We start from the raw sequence: 18,879 nt of genomic DNA, 5'->3' as shown, positions 1-18,879 counted from the left end.
TATTCATATTTCTTTCCTACTACCATTACGGTTTTATAGGCTCCCCACTCGTCTGCCTTGCCTCTCCCACTTCTCTCTTCTGATTTTTTCTGCGTTACCATGGGCTGTTCTACTCTTAACTGTACCCCATTCGGGCTAAGACTGCAAGCATGAAGAATAGAGACCAGGAGCCCGAACTATATTGGAGAATTCTCCAGTATATGCGATCAAACGTGGTTCCTTGAAATAGTTCCCATGTTGTGAAAGATGGCGCTTCATTTACGGAGCTCAGGCTCATGTACGTACTCCATACAATTGTGTTAGTGTCGTTCCGAGGGGATATCCATTTCCTCCATTTTAAAAATCTCTATTTATTCCTTACATTGCGTTGTAAAAACTAGGAAAAAACGTTTAGAAGCTTTTCAGGATCCAATCACCAAGATCGATAAATAAATAATGATTTGCCATTTTAATTCAATCGTATGTTTAGTGCGCGTATTTACGTATGTACACCTATAGACTCACACAAGTACCATTCCCCCACTTCTGCCATCAAAAAAACCGATCGAAACATCACCTATAACTTCCCCGCAGCCCCGAGTATGGGCTCGAATTTGACAACGCTAGTTCGGCCTCCTGGTCTCTATTCTTCATGACTGCAAGGGAAACCATGGAAAACCCCAGTCGTACAGCCGGCCGATAATGCAGGGATTCCACTGTGTCCATTGGTCACACTGACTCAATGCCACAGTGGTTCTCTACATTCATGCCTAGCGACTGTAGTCCCGCGCGGTTAGGTATGCCTAAGCGGACACCCATCCAAGTACTGGGCAGACTGATCGCTGCTTAGCTTGGATGACCGCCGGAGCCACACACTCCCCGCGTGACCACTACAGCCACTGCTGAAACTCACTTTTAATTTAACACGTTCAGTGTTCCTGATTTGAAGAAAAGAAAAAAAACAAAAATTACCAATTTTCTGTCAGTAGTCCGTTTTGCTCTCCCCCCCTGTTGAAAAAGGGGGGAGAGGGGGGTATTTTTGAAAAACTCGCGGACTCAATTTTTTTGGATATGAATTCTCCATTCACAACCCCCCCCCCCTTCCCCTCTTTGCATAATCCCCTCTCCTCACATCTGAAATTCCCGATATTTGGGCACCCCTTCCTATGTATAGGGCTTTTACGCCCGTTAAATACCTCGGCTGCAATTTATTAGTTCAATCTGAAAATTTTCTAAAACCAATGTTGAATTTTTCTCAATTTTAGAAAATTTTCAAATCAATGTTGAATTTTTCTTAATTTTAGAAAATATTGGTTCTTAAAAACAATCCCCAAATTGATTAGTCTTTATGATCCCACCAAGGATAAAGCTTAAGAACCGGAGTTTCTAAAATCTAGAAACTACTTTCTAAAGCTAATCTATTTTTTTCTCTATGTTATGCGTTTACTTTTTTTCTAAGTTTGATATCCAGTCAGTTGTATTTTTTCTAACAAATCTGTAAAATATGAATAAAATGAAGTTTGCGTGAGAAAAATAATTGTTGGATTCATGAATCTTGATTGCGTTAATCAAATTCGCCTAGGCTCGGCCGAGGCTTGGAATGCAGGCCTGGATCCCATCCTCATATAAAAGGTTTGATCGAGGCTTATGATCGAAGTTTCGATCAAGACTGGAACCTCCAGCCTTGGAAACTGAGTCATTTTTCCATCTTCATTCCAGCTTGTTTCAGCCTTGAGAATCCAGGCTGGATCAGCCTTGGTCAATCTTTATTCCATCGTTCATTCGCACGTGGGGAGCAAAATTGACTTAGCAAAAATGACTTCACTTCTTGAATAAAACTTTCAAATGACCACTGCTTTGGATGTCCAATTAGAATAACTGAAAAACGATGGAGTTTGCATTACTTCAGATCCTTACCAGATCGAAGTTATATATGAAAACGACAGAAAATTCAACTTACATGTTGTTTCCAGGAAAAATTTTGTTGAATACAACGTAAACGGTGAGAAATTTTTGACAAAAATTATCCTACCGTTCTATAAAAGTGTATCATGAGTCATCGTTTTCTCATTTCTATCCCGAAATTTAGTCAAAATCAATATATGATAATCAAATTTTATTCTACGTTAGAGAAATTTATCCTGATGAAAATAAAATTACCGTGCCGGTAAAGTAAAAATTACTGTTCCGGTAGGATAAAATTTGCCAACCGTTCTAGAATTTTCATTGTTATCTATAAAAATGAAAAGATAAAATTTCTCTAACGTAGAATAAAATTTGATCATCATATATTAATTTTTACCAAATTTCGAGATAGAAATGAGGAAACTATGATTCATGATACACTTTCATAGAACGGTAGGATCATTGTTATCCAAAATTTCTCTCCGTGTACTCATAAATGTAGGCCATGCAACGTTAAGATTTTGAAATTCTCACGTTTGATTTCTAAGATCATCATAGTAACTTCCCTAGGAATCGAGAAGTTGAAAACAAGTTTTCATTGAATTATAGTAACGCCCTTTTTTCTCCACAAAAATGACTATTTTCAAGTAAAACAGAAACAGATGGTTTCACAATAATAGCATGCGTAAGTTTGGAGAATGTTCATGATAATGAACAGTTTTCAGATTCGGCAATTGATAACGATAATTTTCAAAAAATGAATTACATTGATGATTAGAGGGAAAAAATATGAGAAATAACTATGTGTTCGTTTCCAATAATCATGCGTCGATATGCTTGCATGCATAAACAGGTATGTGTTTGAATCTACACCATTCAATCGCATGGTAGGGCCTGGCAATGTAACTGTATATAATGTATGCCTGGTCCGAAGGGAGGGAGAAGAGAATGGCTCACTAACAGAAGCAAATAACACTTGCTTTAGTACATGAATCTGGTACATTAAGGATGTTTAAACTCTCAAACAAAGCAACTGAATTCGAGAGGGAAGAGAAAAAACTTATAAAAAAATTGAGGTTATGAATTTCTTTTGTTAAGAATTTAGGAATCATATGCAATACTTTCTCGTTGAATAAGAAGGAATATATGCACTACGTCACTTCAGAAGGATTCCCGATTACGGTTTTGTCACAAGTCTGGTTAAACTAATTCTGATAGGTTATAACAGAGTGCGAAATTACCTGTCAGAATTTTTTGGACATGCAATTATTATAGTTGAGTACACGGTGTTATTACATCTATCCACAGTTATGGATAGCACTGTCATGGAAGCACTCAAAATTAAATTTTCTAGTTTTTCGTGTTAGGATGACTAATTCTGGGTTCAGGAATCAGAATATGATGCTTTTAAGCACGTTCGTATGTATGTTTGTGTGCGTGTTTGTGTGTTTTTTTTTTCGCCTGTGGGAGATAGTAGATTATGTCATCAGGTGATGAAAGTATTGTCTGACAAATGTGGCGAATATTTTATGTCGTTGGACCCGAAAACCGCGATTCTAACCTCGCTTTGCTCGGTTAGATCGGGACGGTTCTTCGAGGCGGTTTATCAGGCCTAATGGCATAAATGCATTTACGCACAACCACTTGAGGGAGGAGATTAGTGAATTCCCTCCATCAAATGAGTGTGGAACTCGAACAGACTGTCAATACCCCCTAAACTCCAGTCAGACATCTGCACTAACCTTCAATTCCCCCGCGGCACCACCGCTAAGTATCACTTCGCGAGGGAGTTATCAGCCATTTGCTCTTCCACGTTCTACTTCTACTGCACATCCTCCTATCCTGCTAAGGTGTTGGGTGTGGATAGAAGGTTCCAGTAGATTCCTCGGCTATTCTGCTGCCTTGCGCTCGCGTTCCTTCCTTCTAAGCTCTTTCATGACTTCTGCCGCGAAGTTGCTCGTTGCGTCCCAGGTGGCCTCCGATTGGAGCATGGCGCTCACTACACTCTCGGGGGAAATCTCTTCTCCTAGCGCAGTCTCCCATGTACTGCGGGCAATGCTGAAGTGTGGACACACGAAAAACACGTGTTCCGCATCTTCGTTGACTCCTATGTAGACCGTGCACTCCGGGGAATCCTCATGGATACCCCATGGATCACCCTCGACTCCGTCAAGAAGTCCGCTCCAACATTGCCTCTTGCTGCCCTTAATCGTTCTATTGAGCTCTCGGTGTACATTCTTATACTTCAACTCCAATTCCTGAAAATTCGGTTTCTTCCGACTACGTTGAGATGTCCTCCTCGCTTTTGTGCACTCTGTGCGGAAAGCGGCGATCTCATCATTCCACCAGTACATCGGTGGCCGACGATTTCCACTACGTTTTCTAGGCATGTGTGTGTGTGTGTGTATGTATGTGTATGTGTGATCGATTCAGTCTTCCCACGATAACTAAAAAAATAATTGTCGAAAACAATTGAATTTGCGCTAGAAATATTCGTATTCATGTTATCCAGACCGCGTTCGAACCTGGTCTCGATGCCATTATCAGTTTACGAATTATAGTAAAAAAAATACGCCCCAACATTGGACCAACCTTGGGCCAACCTTAGATTAACCTTGCGCCAACTTTGTACCAGCCTTGCGTCCACCTTCGACTAATATTGTTTTATCCTATGGGGATCTTATGGGGTTTTATGGATTTTATGGGCGTCCTATAGGGGTCTCATGGGGGCTTATGGGGGTCTTATGGGGAACTTATATCCATTCGGAAACATATTGCCAATTTATTAGCAAAAAAGGGTACAATAATTGATAAAAATTGAAAGCAATACTCTACTTGTTTACTCGTAAACGAAAAGTAAACGAAAAGTTTTTTCGTTTACTGGTTTAACACAAGTGGGAAATTGCCGATGTGTAGCATATAGTATAGCTTTTTTTGCTAATAAATTAGCAATATGCTCCCGAATGGTCATGTTGCATTTTTTTTTCTTCCGTATATGATTTATATTTTACTTTATTTCATTAAATTGAATAAGTTTCTTTTCTATCAATTGTGTCAAATTTTATCTTCAGTTGCATTTTATAATTATTATTATTCTTATTATTTTCTCTTATAGAACTTTTTATTTATTTATTTATTTTTTCATTATTCTTTCATCGCTCTTATTGTTTCTTTGTAGCATTCATTTTATAAGCTACATTTCATTTAGCTCTCAAAATTACTGGCGACAATGATTACGAAGAAGATGAGAATGGAATATTAATACTATCAGAGTCATTATTTAAAGTCTACACCTGTTCTCTTTTGTAATTTCTGTCTGGGTTTTCTGGAGAGGACATGGGTTATGGGCCCCAGATAACTAAAATATCAGTTTTTTTTAAAATGATATTTTAGTTGCTCATAACAGGTTTGCATGAATCCTTAAAATTATTAAATAAATAGTTGATGACGTTCATTTCCATGGTTAATAATAAGAGGAATAATTAACTCTTCCAACATCCCATTAATTATTCCTCTTATTAAATAAATAGATTAACCAGTGGCTGTAATGGTCATGCGGGGAGTGTGTGCCTCCGGCGGTCATCCAAGCTAAGCAGCATTCAGTCTGCCCAGTACTTGGATGGGTGTCCGCTTAGGCACACCTAACCGCGTGGGACTACAGTCGCTAGGCACGAATGTAGAGAACCACTGTGCCCATTGAGTCAGTGTGACCAATGGACACAGTGGAATCCCTGCATTATCGGCTGGGGTTTTCCATGGTTTCCCTTGCAGTCCTAGCCCGAATCGTGAACAGTTAAGAGTAAGACGACCCATGGTAACGCAGAAAAAATCAGAAGAGAGAAGTGGGAGATGCAAGGCAGACGAATGGGGAGCCTATAAAACCGTAATGGTAGTAGGAAAGAAATATGAATAAAAAAAAATAATAGATTAACCCTAAATGAATTTGAACCTTTTTCTTTCATTTAAATAATCAACGAAAGTATATTTTCCACAATCATGGAAAGGCAACAGACATTCGAATACCATAAGCTATTCCTGAAATTCTTGTATAAATTAAATGAAAGAATAATACTATTTATATCACGAGATAGGCCGCGCGTGCTGCGCACGCGCCTTCTCCTCTCCTCATGTAGTGGCGCTTCGGTTTCAGTCTTACGCTTACGCTTATTCGAGATTTTCGAGATATTTCGAGATCGATTTCCTTTCTCCTTTTTAGGATAGGAAAAAATAGGATCGAGATTTTCGAGATATTTCGAGATCGATTTCCTTTCTCCTTTTTACGATACGATAACAAAATTTCACTAGAATATCATTGAAAAAATTTTATTTATTCATAATTGATTGAGTTTGAAACATCACATTTGAAGAAACCATAAAAAAGCTAATTTTCGTGGAAACTGATGAAAAATTTGTAATTTCTGAAAATTATCATAAAAAAATTAAATTAACGGAGACAGTTATCGTAACCATCGTTCAACTTCCACTTAAGGGCGTCAATACAAACATTTCAAGCCATGATATAATGCATTCGAAGCCAGGAATCCAAAGATATCTGCGGAATTCTGATTTTCAAAAAAATGAATTTTTTTTTGCAAATTTTCACAAAAATCACAGTAACGATTACTGCCATCGTCTCCATCTTCGAACTCGGTCGAAGGGGCGTCTCAACGAATTTTTTAAGGCGTTATTTAATGAATTTGAAACATTTTTTTTAGTTATCGTAAAAAAACCGATTTTTGAAAAAATTCGAAAATTTTAAAAATGCATCAATGACTTGAATTTCAATTAATGGCAGTAGATGGGGCTCAGTAAGACCTACATTTAAGGAAAAAAAAGACTGAATTCCATTGTTGAACTGGCGAATAATTGAAAAAAGTTTGTTACATACGTATATACATACGTACACACGTATGGACGCGGTCTAAAAATTGGATTTTCGGACTTTTTGGATCATAATGGGTTGATATAACACAAAAAATCGAAAACTTAAATTTGGTCGATTACAATGCTTCCATTCGGAAGCAAAAAAGGCACAGCCACTCACTGAACGTAACATCACTGTCAAAAAATATTGTTCGATACATGTGAGACCTGAATTTTTGGCTCGTGTGATTGGCTCGGCTTCGCCTCGGGCGCCAACTTCACACTCGTGAACATTCCGTCTCACTCGTATAGTGATGCCGCGCGACGCTAGACAAACGAGACAAGAGACATGACGAGACGAGACAATGACAAAAACGAAACAAAACAAGAAAAACTGGTCGAGAACGAGAGAAACGAGAGGCGAGACGAGAGTCGAGAGAGCCTCCCCCTCTCTACCCCTCTGTGTATTTTTTTCGCGCTAATTATAGAGACGAGATAAGGCTCTCAATTCGCGACGAGACGAGGGAAGAAATTGCTCTCGTCTTTCGATACGAGTCCAGGCGAGAGAATGGTCTCCTGACAACAACACGAGACGAGAAAATACAGTTTCTCGTCTCCTCTCGCGGCATCGCTGCCCTCGTATCGAAATATACTATTCTCGCATTTAACACAAAACGTTATTGTTTTCATCTCATTTTACTGTGCTTCACCATAGATTTTCCGGTTCCTGGTACCTCTGTGTATAGTTATTCAACTTGTTCCTAACACCTTTTCTCTGAAGAGGACACTACGTTTTATATGGACAGTTTGGAATAATCATTCGCAACTTGTCCAAATATTTTCCAATTATACAATAGTACCTGCATCATTGATACCCGACAGATTTTTTTTTATTGTACTGGAATAAGTATGGAAGCAATAAAACCAAATAGCAAATATCCGACCCAGACAGGAATTGGCGAGTTTCAACAACGGTCCCAAGTTTGGCTCAACCTCGACTTGCCGAGTGTTGGTAAACAAGCGTGGACCATAATTAGGCCAACGGTTAAGCCCGTCTTCAGCCAATGGCGCATCTTGAGCTTGGTTCAGGGTCGGACCAAGCATAGACAAAGACTGTCCGCCGACGCTTGGTCAACGAGAGGCTACCAACCTTTGCCCAAGCTTAGTGGCCAATAAGTTGCCAGAATCGACGGACGTTCATTGGCGGCCATTCCTGGTCCAAGCTCGACTAGCCCGTCTTCTCTCAAGTATCGGGTAGGATTGCCTTCATCCAACATCGGTCCGACTGTGGTTGCCAAGGCTCAAGCTCCACCACTGGCTGAATTATGGTCCACACTTGTCCACCTATGCCCGATGAGTTAGGGTCGAGCCAAGCTTGAACCAGCTGATGAGCAGAGGGGGCGGGAGACAGTGTATATTTACAAAAACTCAGGGCCGAAGGAAGGGGGGAAGGAGAGAATAATGATAATAATTGCTATAATGCTTATAAAGATCGAACCTTCAAGTGTAATGAAAAATTAACAGTCTGGGATCATCAAAAATACTCAGGTAGGGGCAGGGGAGTGTATTTTTTTCTTGAAAAGATAAAGAATATCCATGCATGGGCGTATCATTCTAGGACGACTCATATACGATTTTGCAAATCACTTTTTCAGGAAATTTCTTATCAGATTAGGAAAGTGGCACCGTTATCATTTCAGATGAAACAAAAGATTATACAAACTGCAAGAAGACAAGTTGATTAATATCTCAGTATTATATCTATGGGATTACAAACACGGAGAAAATCTCGCGTCTGAACGGTTTAAACGGACAGTGTGGGTGTCGGTTATAGAGGTGAAGTCCTTCTATTCCCTCGTCTCACCTCCTTCGTCGTTTCTACCTCCTCGTCGTACAACAAACGGACGTCGCTTCGACTTTATACCGAGTGAAAGTCTCTTCGGGATCCCGTCGTTAGCGGGTTAAAATGAGTCAGTCACACCGCGACGGCTTTCCTGGTGGGATCGATATCCGGTACTTTTCCACGTGAACCCTGGCCCTTATGGCATTGAGAGAATTATATCAATATCGTAGGGAATTGGGGTCAATTGATTCGTTCCTGTGAACAGGAAGTTGAGTTCGGTGGTTATTTGTTTTTGTGCAAGAAAGATACTCAAAGAATGGATAAGCCAGGGATGCCTCAAATTTATAGGTAACTTTTTAGATCCGTTCTTAGATTGAAATACTATGGTATTTGGATGATGTTGCATGGACAAACCCGTGCGTATCAAAATTAGCGAAGTTGCTAAATTTATTCTACGTTGCTATTCCACTATCAGATGGCTATAGTAACTCTATGAAAAACAATCCACATGAGGTTGGAAGGTGTGTACAGCGTACAGTGTTGAGGTTTCACGTCGTGAGTTCTCAGTTTATAATATCCCTCCGATTCCTGAAGGAGTGGGTTTTCTCCGAGAAGGAGAAAGGCCAAGAGAAAAATGAAGGAGTATTCAGTGGAAAATGAAGAATTAGGCTTTTAGATGATATAAGCATATATGGAGGTATAGAATAAGTGAATGATTTTCATTTCATCAGTACATTAAAGGTCACATAGAGAAAAAGGGACAAAGGATACACAAAAAGTCATTTCCGCTTCGGTGAACCATGTCGATGCACGAACATGAAATCGCTCGTTATGTTCCCTTTATAGTCATTAAAAAATGGGAAACATATAGGAAAGAAAGTATTAGTACTTTGTATATCATGGAAAAAATCCATGATATACAAAGTACTTAATTGCGATGCTCAGAGTGTTTCCCATGTATAGCGATCGAACGAAAAATAATTGGTACATGATAACACGATTTTCATCATCTATTTTAACAACTTTTGCGGTTAGATTTGTTCTTTGGAAATGAACGGCTATAACCACTAAATCAATGATTTGCATTATTAGATAATTGTACGACGAGAGAAACGTGAAAGGTCTAGCTCGTGTCTGGTCTGCTGCTGAACCAGTTTCACTGTAGTTTATACCATCGATTATTGGATACTACTGAAGGTAAATCTGATACTTCGGGACTTATTGCTTCAATATATGTTTCACTGATGGAAAATATATTAGTCGATGAAGGAGGATTTTTCTATCAGTAGAATAGTTACTTCCCTCACCTGTGCCTCGTCTATAGGATCTCCGGTGCCGCCCGCATCTCCGACTCAGTTATGCCTCGCGCTAAAAACATCAGTTTAATCTACCAATGTGTTTGCGTGCTTATGTGCTGAACCAAAATGTTTTGAAGCATGAAACTCAATATAACATAGAGGTTTATAGAAATTATCCATTTTCCCAGGACTCGTTGATTTGCATGACTCGTTCAAATACGATTTTTTGTTCGAAAAATTACAATTTGACATAGGAAAAATTACTTTACAGACAAAATATCCAATAGAATTGTACACGGAGAGAAATGTTCAGATGGTCTTTCCAGGCGAAATGTACTGCAAAGAGTAGGAAAAAGTACTGTTGCATGTGTCATTTTTCGGATAAATGCGGGGAAAAATTCTTGTGCAGCACGGTAAAATCGAGACGACAGTGAATTTTTACGAGAAATACGAGAAAAATTATGACACTGGCTGGCAAATTTTTCCGGTGCGCTACCAGAATCCTAGGACCCAATCGCGCATTCGTAAAATTTCGGCACTCTTCGTCCCCCCTCCGCAACCACGAACATCAACTCAATGTGACCAGATGATTTATTCCGTCGCCTCCTCTAGCCTCCTCTCTCACATATCTCCTTACTGAAACCCCAGGTTAATGTTTTTCATAATATCAATTCAGTGAAATATTAATTAGTGTTGTGATAAAACGGTTAAGAAATAAAATAAGTGCCCTTTATTTTCTCTTCATGAGGTGTACAACACTGTAGGGATACATTGGCCTGTCAAACGTTCCACATACGTTTACCGCACATTCCGCTTTTAATATGGGAGAGAGGATATGGAGGAGAGATTAAAATAAAATTAATAGAATGATATGCCAAATGACAATGTTTACTCATTTTTAACTATTGAATGTAATTTATCATGTAATAGAAAACAGGGATCAAGCTTTTATTGTGCGGTCCCAGAATTTTTACTATGCAGCACCGGAATTTTTCTTGTGCTAGACAATTGAACCCACTTTACCAGACGGCACGGTAATTTTTGCCTGAATTTCGCCTGAAAAATTCTGGAATTTTTTTCTCCGTGTACCCGAGTCGAATAATTAGACCTGACAAGTTCTGCTTAGGTCTTTCCGTTCAGGACTGGATAGGTCTTGGGAAGCCTCTTCCCAAGTGTTTCCGAGACCTTTCTACCTCTGGTTTCGTCCCATTTCAGCACTCGTTAGGTGCAAGCAGGACTTGTATTCAGACTTTCCAAATCCTTGCCGGTCCCCTTCATTCTACGGGCCTATATTAAATCCGGGTTCATATCCCTGTTTACGCATGCGTTATTGAAATAAAAAATGCAATTATTGTTTTTTTTTAATCTCGACAATCGACATTTTACGAGAGGGTGGAGGGGAGACGCATCTATGCGGAAGCTTGAAATTTTTATTCACCAAGGGGAGAAGGTTGCAGAATCTATTCTAGCCACCCTTGTCCCTCCGCTTGCATGCGTTGTCTAAATAAAAAATAAAATTGTTAACAAATCTGACTATTGTCCCAAGTGAAGATTAAAATTTTTATTTCGACATTTTTGGCGCCTCTGAGGGTTTCATTGGCATTAGAGGGGCCAATAAATACAGAATCATCCTTCACTTGGCTAAAAAATTCGATTTTGGCGAAAGTCGACTATACCCCTGGACAAACCGAAAATCTGACCCTTTGACTCCGAGTGAAAAAGATTTTTTTTCTGTTTTCACTTTTTCCACATACTTTTGAGAGTTTTGAATAGCCCGTCGCTTAAATAGTCGGAATCACCGTTCACCCGGCTAAAAAATTCGACTTTGGCGAAAGTTGACTTTCCCCCTGGAAAAATGGAAAATCTGACCTTTTGAATATCTGAAAAAAAAAAACTTTTCCAGTTTTCACTTTTTCCACATACTTTTGAGAGTTCTGAATAGGCCGTCGCTTAAATAGTTGGAATCAACGTTCACACGGCTAAAAAATTCGATTTTGGCGAAAGTCGACTATCCCCCTGGAAAAATCCAAGATCTTACACTTTGGCCCTCGTGACTCTTGTTACCCTTCGACCGACTTTCCCCCTGAAAAAATCCAAGATTTGACACTTTGGCCCCCGGTGAAAAAAATTGTTTTTTTGTTTTCGCTTTTTTCACATACTTTTGAGAGTTCTGTATAGCCCGCCGCTTAAATAGTTGGAATCAACGTTCACCCGACTGAAAAATTCGATTTTGGTGAAAGTCGACTTTCCCCCTGGAAAAACCGAAAATCTGACCCTTTGGCTCCGGGTGAAAAAAAACATTTTTCTGTTTTCACTTTTTCCACATACTTTTGAGTTTTGAATAGCCCGTCGCTTAAATAGTTGGAATCAACGTTCACCCGGCTATAAAATTCGATTTTGGCGAAAGTCGACTTTCCCCTTGGAAAAATCTAACATCTGACCCTCTGGCTCCGGGGGAAAAAAAAATTTATTTTCACATTTGTCGCGCCTTCGAGTGTTTCATTGGCATCAGAATCGTTAGAAAATACAGAATCAACCTTCACTTGGCGAAAAAATTCAATTTTGGCGAAAATTGACTTTCACCCTGACCCTTGACCCACGTGAAAATGAAATTTTTTTTTTCGTCTTTTCTCTCACCTCTGAGGGTTTCATTGGCATTAGGGGGTCAATAAATACAGAATCAACGTTCACTATTTTTTATTCAAACACCGCCTGCAAACGGAGAGATGAGGGTGGCTAAAATATATTCTTCAACCCTTTCTTCGTTGGCTACAAATTTGAACCCTCCACATACATGCCTTCTCCTCCACCCCCTTGTGAAATCCCGAGGTCTCGGTAGTATAGAGGAGGACTTCTCAGGGCCGAAAAGAACTGAGGATCCGAGAGGTCTCCGGAAAACTGCGTCGCAGAACTTACCAAGTCAATCTAGGTGTGGAGAGATCTTGAAAGATCTATGTATGTCCGATCAGAACCGAATCCTTGACTCGGGTACCTGCGAATTCCCTATTACTAGAGGGAAAACCTATGGAAATTTTACATACACACAATTTTTGACATTCACACTAATTTTCTTCCGCCGAGATATCCATCGAAGCATAGTTGACCACAAAGGGCCAAAAAGTGGGAAAAATTTGCGCATTTTTTGCTTCATTTTCAACTTACAACGTATGTGAAGGATATAAAAGTAAATTCAAGTGGTTGAAGCAAAAATTTACCGCCGCCAGTCAACAATTCATTGTCAAAATACTACTAATCAAATTGAAATTATTCGTGTGGTTGGAAGAACTACATATGAGATATTTCACTTCAAAATGATGAACCCCTCACCTTACCCTTTCGAAAGTAAACTGGAGATTTTTTACGGGGTTAAAAGTCATTTCTTGCAGCCCACACTGATGGAAAAGGTGGAACGATTTAGTTGCTACTAACGAGGCTTCTTAATTATTACAAAAGTTCGTTAACTATTAGTGAATCATGGTAATATTTAAGAAGCCTCGTTAACAACAATTAAATCCTTCTATCATTGCATGTTTTTTTAATGATATTATCCCATTTTTTACTTCTTAACAATGAAATTGTTAGCTATTGTAACTACCTTTGCAAGTGTGCGACATATTTTGGATGCTTGAAACGATACATCTGATTAAAAATTATTTCAAAAGCTCAATTTACACTTACCACGTCACAATTCGTTTACATTTTCAATTCTTTTACTCAAACTTTCCCAAATTTCATGGGAAATTTTCGGACAGCCTTTAGCTTGTATGTCGATTACATTCCTGTTTTTATTATTCATTCAATTATTTCACATATTTTTTAGATGTATAAGCTACATTATCCGAAGATTTCATGAAGACATCCCCCATGGAAAAATATATAAAAAATACATGTAAATCAGGACAATTTCATAAATAAAATATATAATTTTCAGAATATATTTTTATTTCCATATGGGATCCTATGGAGGGCTATGTCTCCAAAGATTCGGCTTCCCATGTTTACTTTCAAGAGGGTGAAGGTCAAGGGTTAGCTGTTTTCACGCGGAATACCTCGTATTAAAATTCATACCATCATGGTCATCGGCATTAGATGGTAAGATTGAGCTCGTGGTCAACTTACAAACACAAGTCCTTGCTATTTTCAAAACACGAGACCTCGAAACTCCACGGGTTTTCGTGATATGACTGCAGTCAACTTGTTAGCTATATCATGTTGTTCGTCGTAACTCGAAAATTGCACGTATGTAGTCCTCCTTGGCCTCACAAACAATAGAATACTGGAGAGCTTAATGCCATCCTGAATGTAAGAAAAAGGAATCACAATTTAAACTACTGCTCAATTGCGAATTTCCATAATGTTGGTAATACCAAATAATTGACGAGAGGGCAATTAATGGTAATTAATTACGCTGCAAAAATACATTCAAGAATAATTTTCAATTAATTTTCTGAACTTTTGCAGAAATCCGGTTGTTACGATAACTGATTCCTCGCTTTTATTTTTCTTATTTTTTCACATTATTGAAAAAACATCTATCACAAAAAGAAAAATTCCTACACTCCATAGAGGAAAACAACATTGTATTTACTTCTTTCGTAATTTGACATCTCCTGTTACTCGATGATTAAATCATTAAGCAGATGATTTACCACGATCGGAAAATGTTAAAAACTTCTGAGCGCATAATTTTTCGAATAATTATACCAACATTCAATGAGCTGAAAATTCAGTCAGTCAGATTTATAAAATTATCTTCCACTGGAGCAAAAAATAGATCAACAACAGAGACGGATTGAGGTGGGAATTACGTCACAGCTGTAGCATACACATCAGCTACAACCGGTTTTCACTATCCTCGTGTTGTATCAATGTTTCTATTCATGAATATTACATCCTTGTAGTTATTTAGTCACCCGAGTCTGCGGTGATCCCGACGGAAAAACATCTGTCATATTGCGAAATATTCATCTTTTGTACTACAAATTTTCTGTTTTTCTTCTCTCGTTTTATGAAGAAATTCCACATCCGTACTATCCACCTGACATACAATTGCATTAATCCTGTTTGTCCTCAAAATCCCGACAAGTGAACGGCATATGCGAAGGTTACTCGATTCCGTGATACAGAATCCGTATGGCTATGCTCTACTCTCGCAGAATCAAACTGCTGCCGGAACTCTATTACGAGTACTAATCGAATTGAAATTTCCTCTCATATTGATTATAAAAACCATTACAAAGTGTAATTTCAAAATTGTTGTCTTCAGAAAAGTGGTCTTGAATTACAAACACTTTGAATCTAATAGTCTTCATTTCCTTCCTGAAAAGAGTTGAACGTACAAAGTGTTGCCAAGGACAACATATATGTATTCATTTGGTACTTGCTCCTCAGGAAATTAACATAACTGTAGCCTGGAATCAGATTCATATGACGCTTGTGCAATTCCTACATAAATCTCAAAATTTTTTATTTCAACCATTGCACACGTCTCTTTGTGTGTTATTGTAAAACACGAATATTAAAAGTTCATTTATATATGACGAAAAACATGATAAAATGCATTCACGTGGAAACTCTATCAAGTTATTCCTATTGACAGGGAAAACCAATAATTTGTCATGAATGTGAGATGCTCAGTGACAGAATAAATTTGTAAAATGATCACAGAGAATTTTCATTCGAAATGTATAAACAAATTCCGATTTAAAGTCCCTTGAACTTTAATTACTAGTTGTACCCCCATATTCGTACTTGAAACGTACCCACATGATCCATATGCCCTCTACAGCAAAAACGAAATGAATGCCTGAATTTCACATACCTTTGTAGACATTTCTCGGACACTAAGAAACGTCTGAATGAAATGAAAATTTGTCTGAATTTCAAACATGAATTAATTAATTAAGATGTTTGGGCTTCTGTTCATCTGCAATTCAGATACATTTTCATTTTACTCAGACGTTTTTTAGTGTCTGAAAAATGTCTACAAAAGGTATGTGAAATTCAGGCATTCGTTTTTGTAGTGTTCCTAGTGGAAAAAAATAACAGAAAATGGACAGAAAATGGAATCAAAAAGGTACCATTGAACATTCTGGATATTGAATTCAAAATCTCAAGTGCTGAAGAACAGTCGCCATGTTCAAACACATGATGCATTCTGCTGCTTCAATCACCCAATGATATGTAGCTTCTTATTTTTCGTTGCCCCTGATTTACAAAAATGTACATATTCGGTCGAGTTATTCATTGTTGAAAAAAATTGATATTTCATGGACAGATATTTCATTGGACTCTCGAGTTCAAGTCTCTCTGACTTGCTTTTTCAAATGAAAAATACCCATTGCATCATAATCAATAATTAAATGTGGGTTTCATATTTACTGATTCCTATGCGAAAGTATTTTTTAGAGGGAGAGAGGAAAAAATCGAAGGTATATTACTTTTTGTAAGTAATTATTGATATGTTTTTGTTTTGTTCATTTTGTTACGGTTTTTCATGTAATTTTCGCAGCATTTGAAATGCCTAGTAATAATTTTTTCAATATTTCTCAAATTTCATTGCACGCGAAATATCATTTTTTTGGTTTTAGATCTTCTGACGAACAACTTTGAGTTTCCAATATATGACTACAACCATATTTTTCGGTTTTTAAATTGAACATTGTTTTAATTACCTGATATAACCGGAAATACCCTAAAACTGAAGAAAAAAGGATAATTTCGCATTGAAATTCTCCTCCTTCCATGACAAATTTTTCTCCGTCATATCTGCACGGAAAGTTTGATTTTCCTCTCAACGTGACAAGAGGAAAGTGGCTTATTTCATTCCCCGAATTTCTACTGTTTTATGTCACACCGTACGATAGGTCAAGTTTAAAGCACGCTGGGCTTCGTGCTCTAAACTCCACTATCGCACGATGTAACATAAAATAGTATAGACCACTCGGGCATAAATTTCGTGTTCAACGAATGTGAGTACAGACCTCGCCTTCGACTCGGCCTGTAAACTTCACATTCGTCAAAAACGAAATTCATACCCTTTCGGTCTAATATACTATTAGAAGAACCTCGGAAAGACATAACCCACATTCCTCCCTTTCATTTACAGAGAAAAATTGAATTTACCACTCCATTGTTCGCGCTATGAGAGCCGAGCCGCACCCTTTACGATTTTTTAAATTACACTGCAGTAAATCCTCAGAAAAATTTGAAAAAATTTGACATCTCATTTTGAAGAAAAATCGAACTTGATCGAGCAGTTATGACGAAAAATACAGTGTGCACCAAAGAAGGACAACAGGCCATTCTAACCCGCGTGTGGATTACCGCCCGAGGCGAAGCCAATGCCCTGTTTTCCTTCCTTGGTGCACAATCTGCTATTTCCTCATATCTGCATACGGAAAGTTCCATTTTCCTCCCCACATGATGAGAGCAAAGTGACTTATTTTATTCCTCGGATTTCTGTTATTTTTGACGATCCTCGGAATGATATAGCCCACGTTCCTCCGTGCATTTACGAAGAAAAGTCGAACTATACCGTGAATTTATGACGAAAAATAGTATGTGCACGTAGGAAGCTGTTTTCCTCCCTTGGTGCACAATTTACCATAACACGCTTGCATAGAAAAGTTTGTATTTTGCTTTCTGATGAGCAGGAAGAAAGTGAATACTTTCCATCCTGGGGGAGGAAGTACTCATTTTCCTCCAGCTCATCAGGGTGCATAGCAGATTGTACACCAAAGGAAGAAAACAGGATTACTGTCCGATGCGAAGCTGAGCACTTTGATTTTTGTCCACTTTTTGTAAAAAGAAGTCATTTTTACAGAAAAAAATGTAAATAATCCGCAATCGAGTTTTTCAACTTCCCGGTTTATATCGGGTAGTTATTATGGTGGCCCCAAAAATGGAAACCGGAAATTTCATGATATTTTCAAGTTTCATGACTTCTAGAAACTTTTTATGAAGTTTTGCCGGTCCGATTTAATTTTTTTTACACAATCGATGCATTGCCATGTAACTTAGAACGGATCAAATTTTGAACATCATTGTATCCACGGTTTTTCAGATTTTCAGTAGTAATACCCCAAGAGCTTCAAAATGATCGGGTATTTCCCGATAGCTTCGTTGCAAACAAACGAGAGTGTTAAGTTTTGTAGGTTTAAAAATCCGAGCGCGAAGCGCGAGGGAAATATTGCAATTAATGCAATTGATTTTGAAGGTCGAGGGGTATTCGGCGGAGAATTTTTCGGGACTGGATTTTGGTTAAGCGGAGCGCAGTATTCGAGGGCTTCTTCCCGAGTCGAAAAATTGTTCGTTCCGAATCTTCTTCGTGTCTTCCAAGTCGCTCCGATTTTTCAATATATCCTTAACGACATAGGAAGACACAGGGAAGACTATAGTCGTCTCATCCTCGATGGCCATAAAAATGAGGACGACAAGAGGCGTTCAAATATCGCTCCGATGCTGTAGTTATTGGACTCATGAAGACCAAGGAAGATTTGCGGAAGACAAGAATCGTTCCCATTTATGACGGTTAGAGCGACACTAATTTTTCTTTGGTCGCTCTAGTCTTCATTTTTGGGGCATCGGTCATGTCTGTCCTTGTCTAAATTTTATGGCTAGGTACCGTAGGTTCCGGCGTGGTGAGCAGGGGGGCGGAGAAGGAAGGGGTTGTACCATTTTTTGTTTATCTAAAACATTAAAACAAATTAAAAATATTCGATTTATTTTGGAACTACAAAGTTATAGATTTATCTATATTACAAAAAATGATTATACATTTTAACAAAATTCAATTATATTATATATATTTAATTATATACGTGGTTGCGGTGGTTGCGCGGGGAGTGTGTGGCTCCGGCGGTCATCCAAGCTAAGCAACGTTGTCTGCCCAGTACTTGGATGGGTGTCCGTTTAGGCACACCTAACCGCGTGGGACTACAGTCGCTAGGCACGAATGTAGAGAACGACTGTGCCCATTGAGTCAGTGTG

General features: G+C 38.4%; 1 protein-coding gene across 3 annotated transcripts in view; it reads left to right on the top strand.

Annotated features, from left to right (window-relative positions):
* The window catches only part of LOC107041635, a 62,405-nt gene that overhangs the window by 24,927 nt on the left and 18,599 nt on the right, over window positions 1-18,879 (top strand). Inside the window, exon 1 of one of the 3 annotated variants that reach the window (XM_015262266.2) lies at window positions 8,605-8,938. The exons of the other annotated variants lie outside the window; for them this stretch is intronic. The gene's annotated coding sequence lies outside the window, so the exon portion shown is untranslated. Of the gene's footprint in view, window positions 1-8,604; window positions 8,939-18,879 lie in introns of those variants that run through there. 3 annotated transcript variants of the gene reach the window in all.

This window comes from Diachasma alloeum, unplaced genomic scaffold (genome assembly GCF_001412515.2).
Source record: "Diachasma alloeum isolate Michigan unplaced genomic scaffold, Dall2.0 Dall_scaffold_00370, whole genome shotgun sequence".
In the NCBI taxonomy this organism is placed as follows: Eukaryota; Metazoa; Arthropoda; class Insecta; order Hymenoptera; family Braconidae; genus Diachasma; species Diachasma alloeum.
The sequence above is the reverse complement of the archived record's forward strand: the minus strand, read 5'-3'. Positions and strand labels throughout refer to the sequence as shown.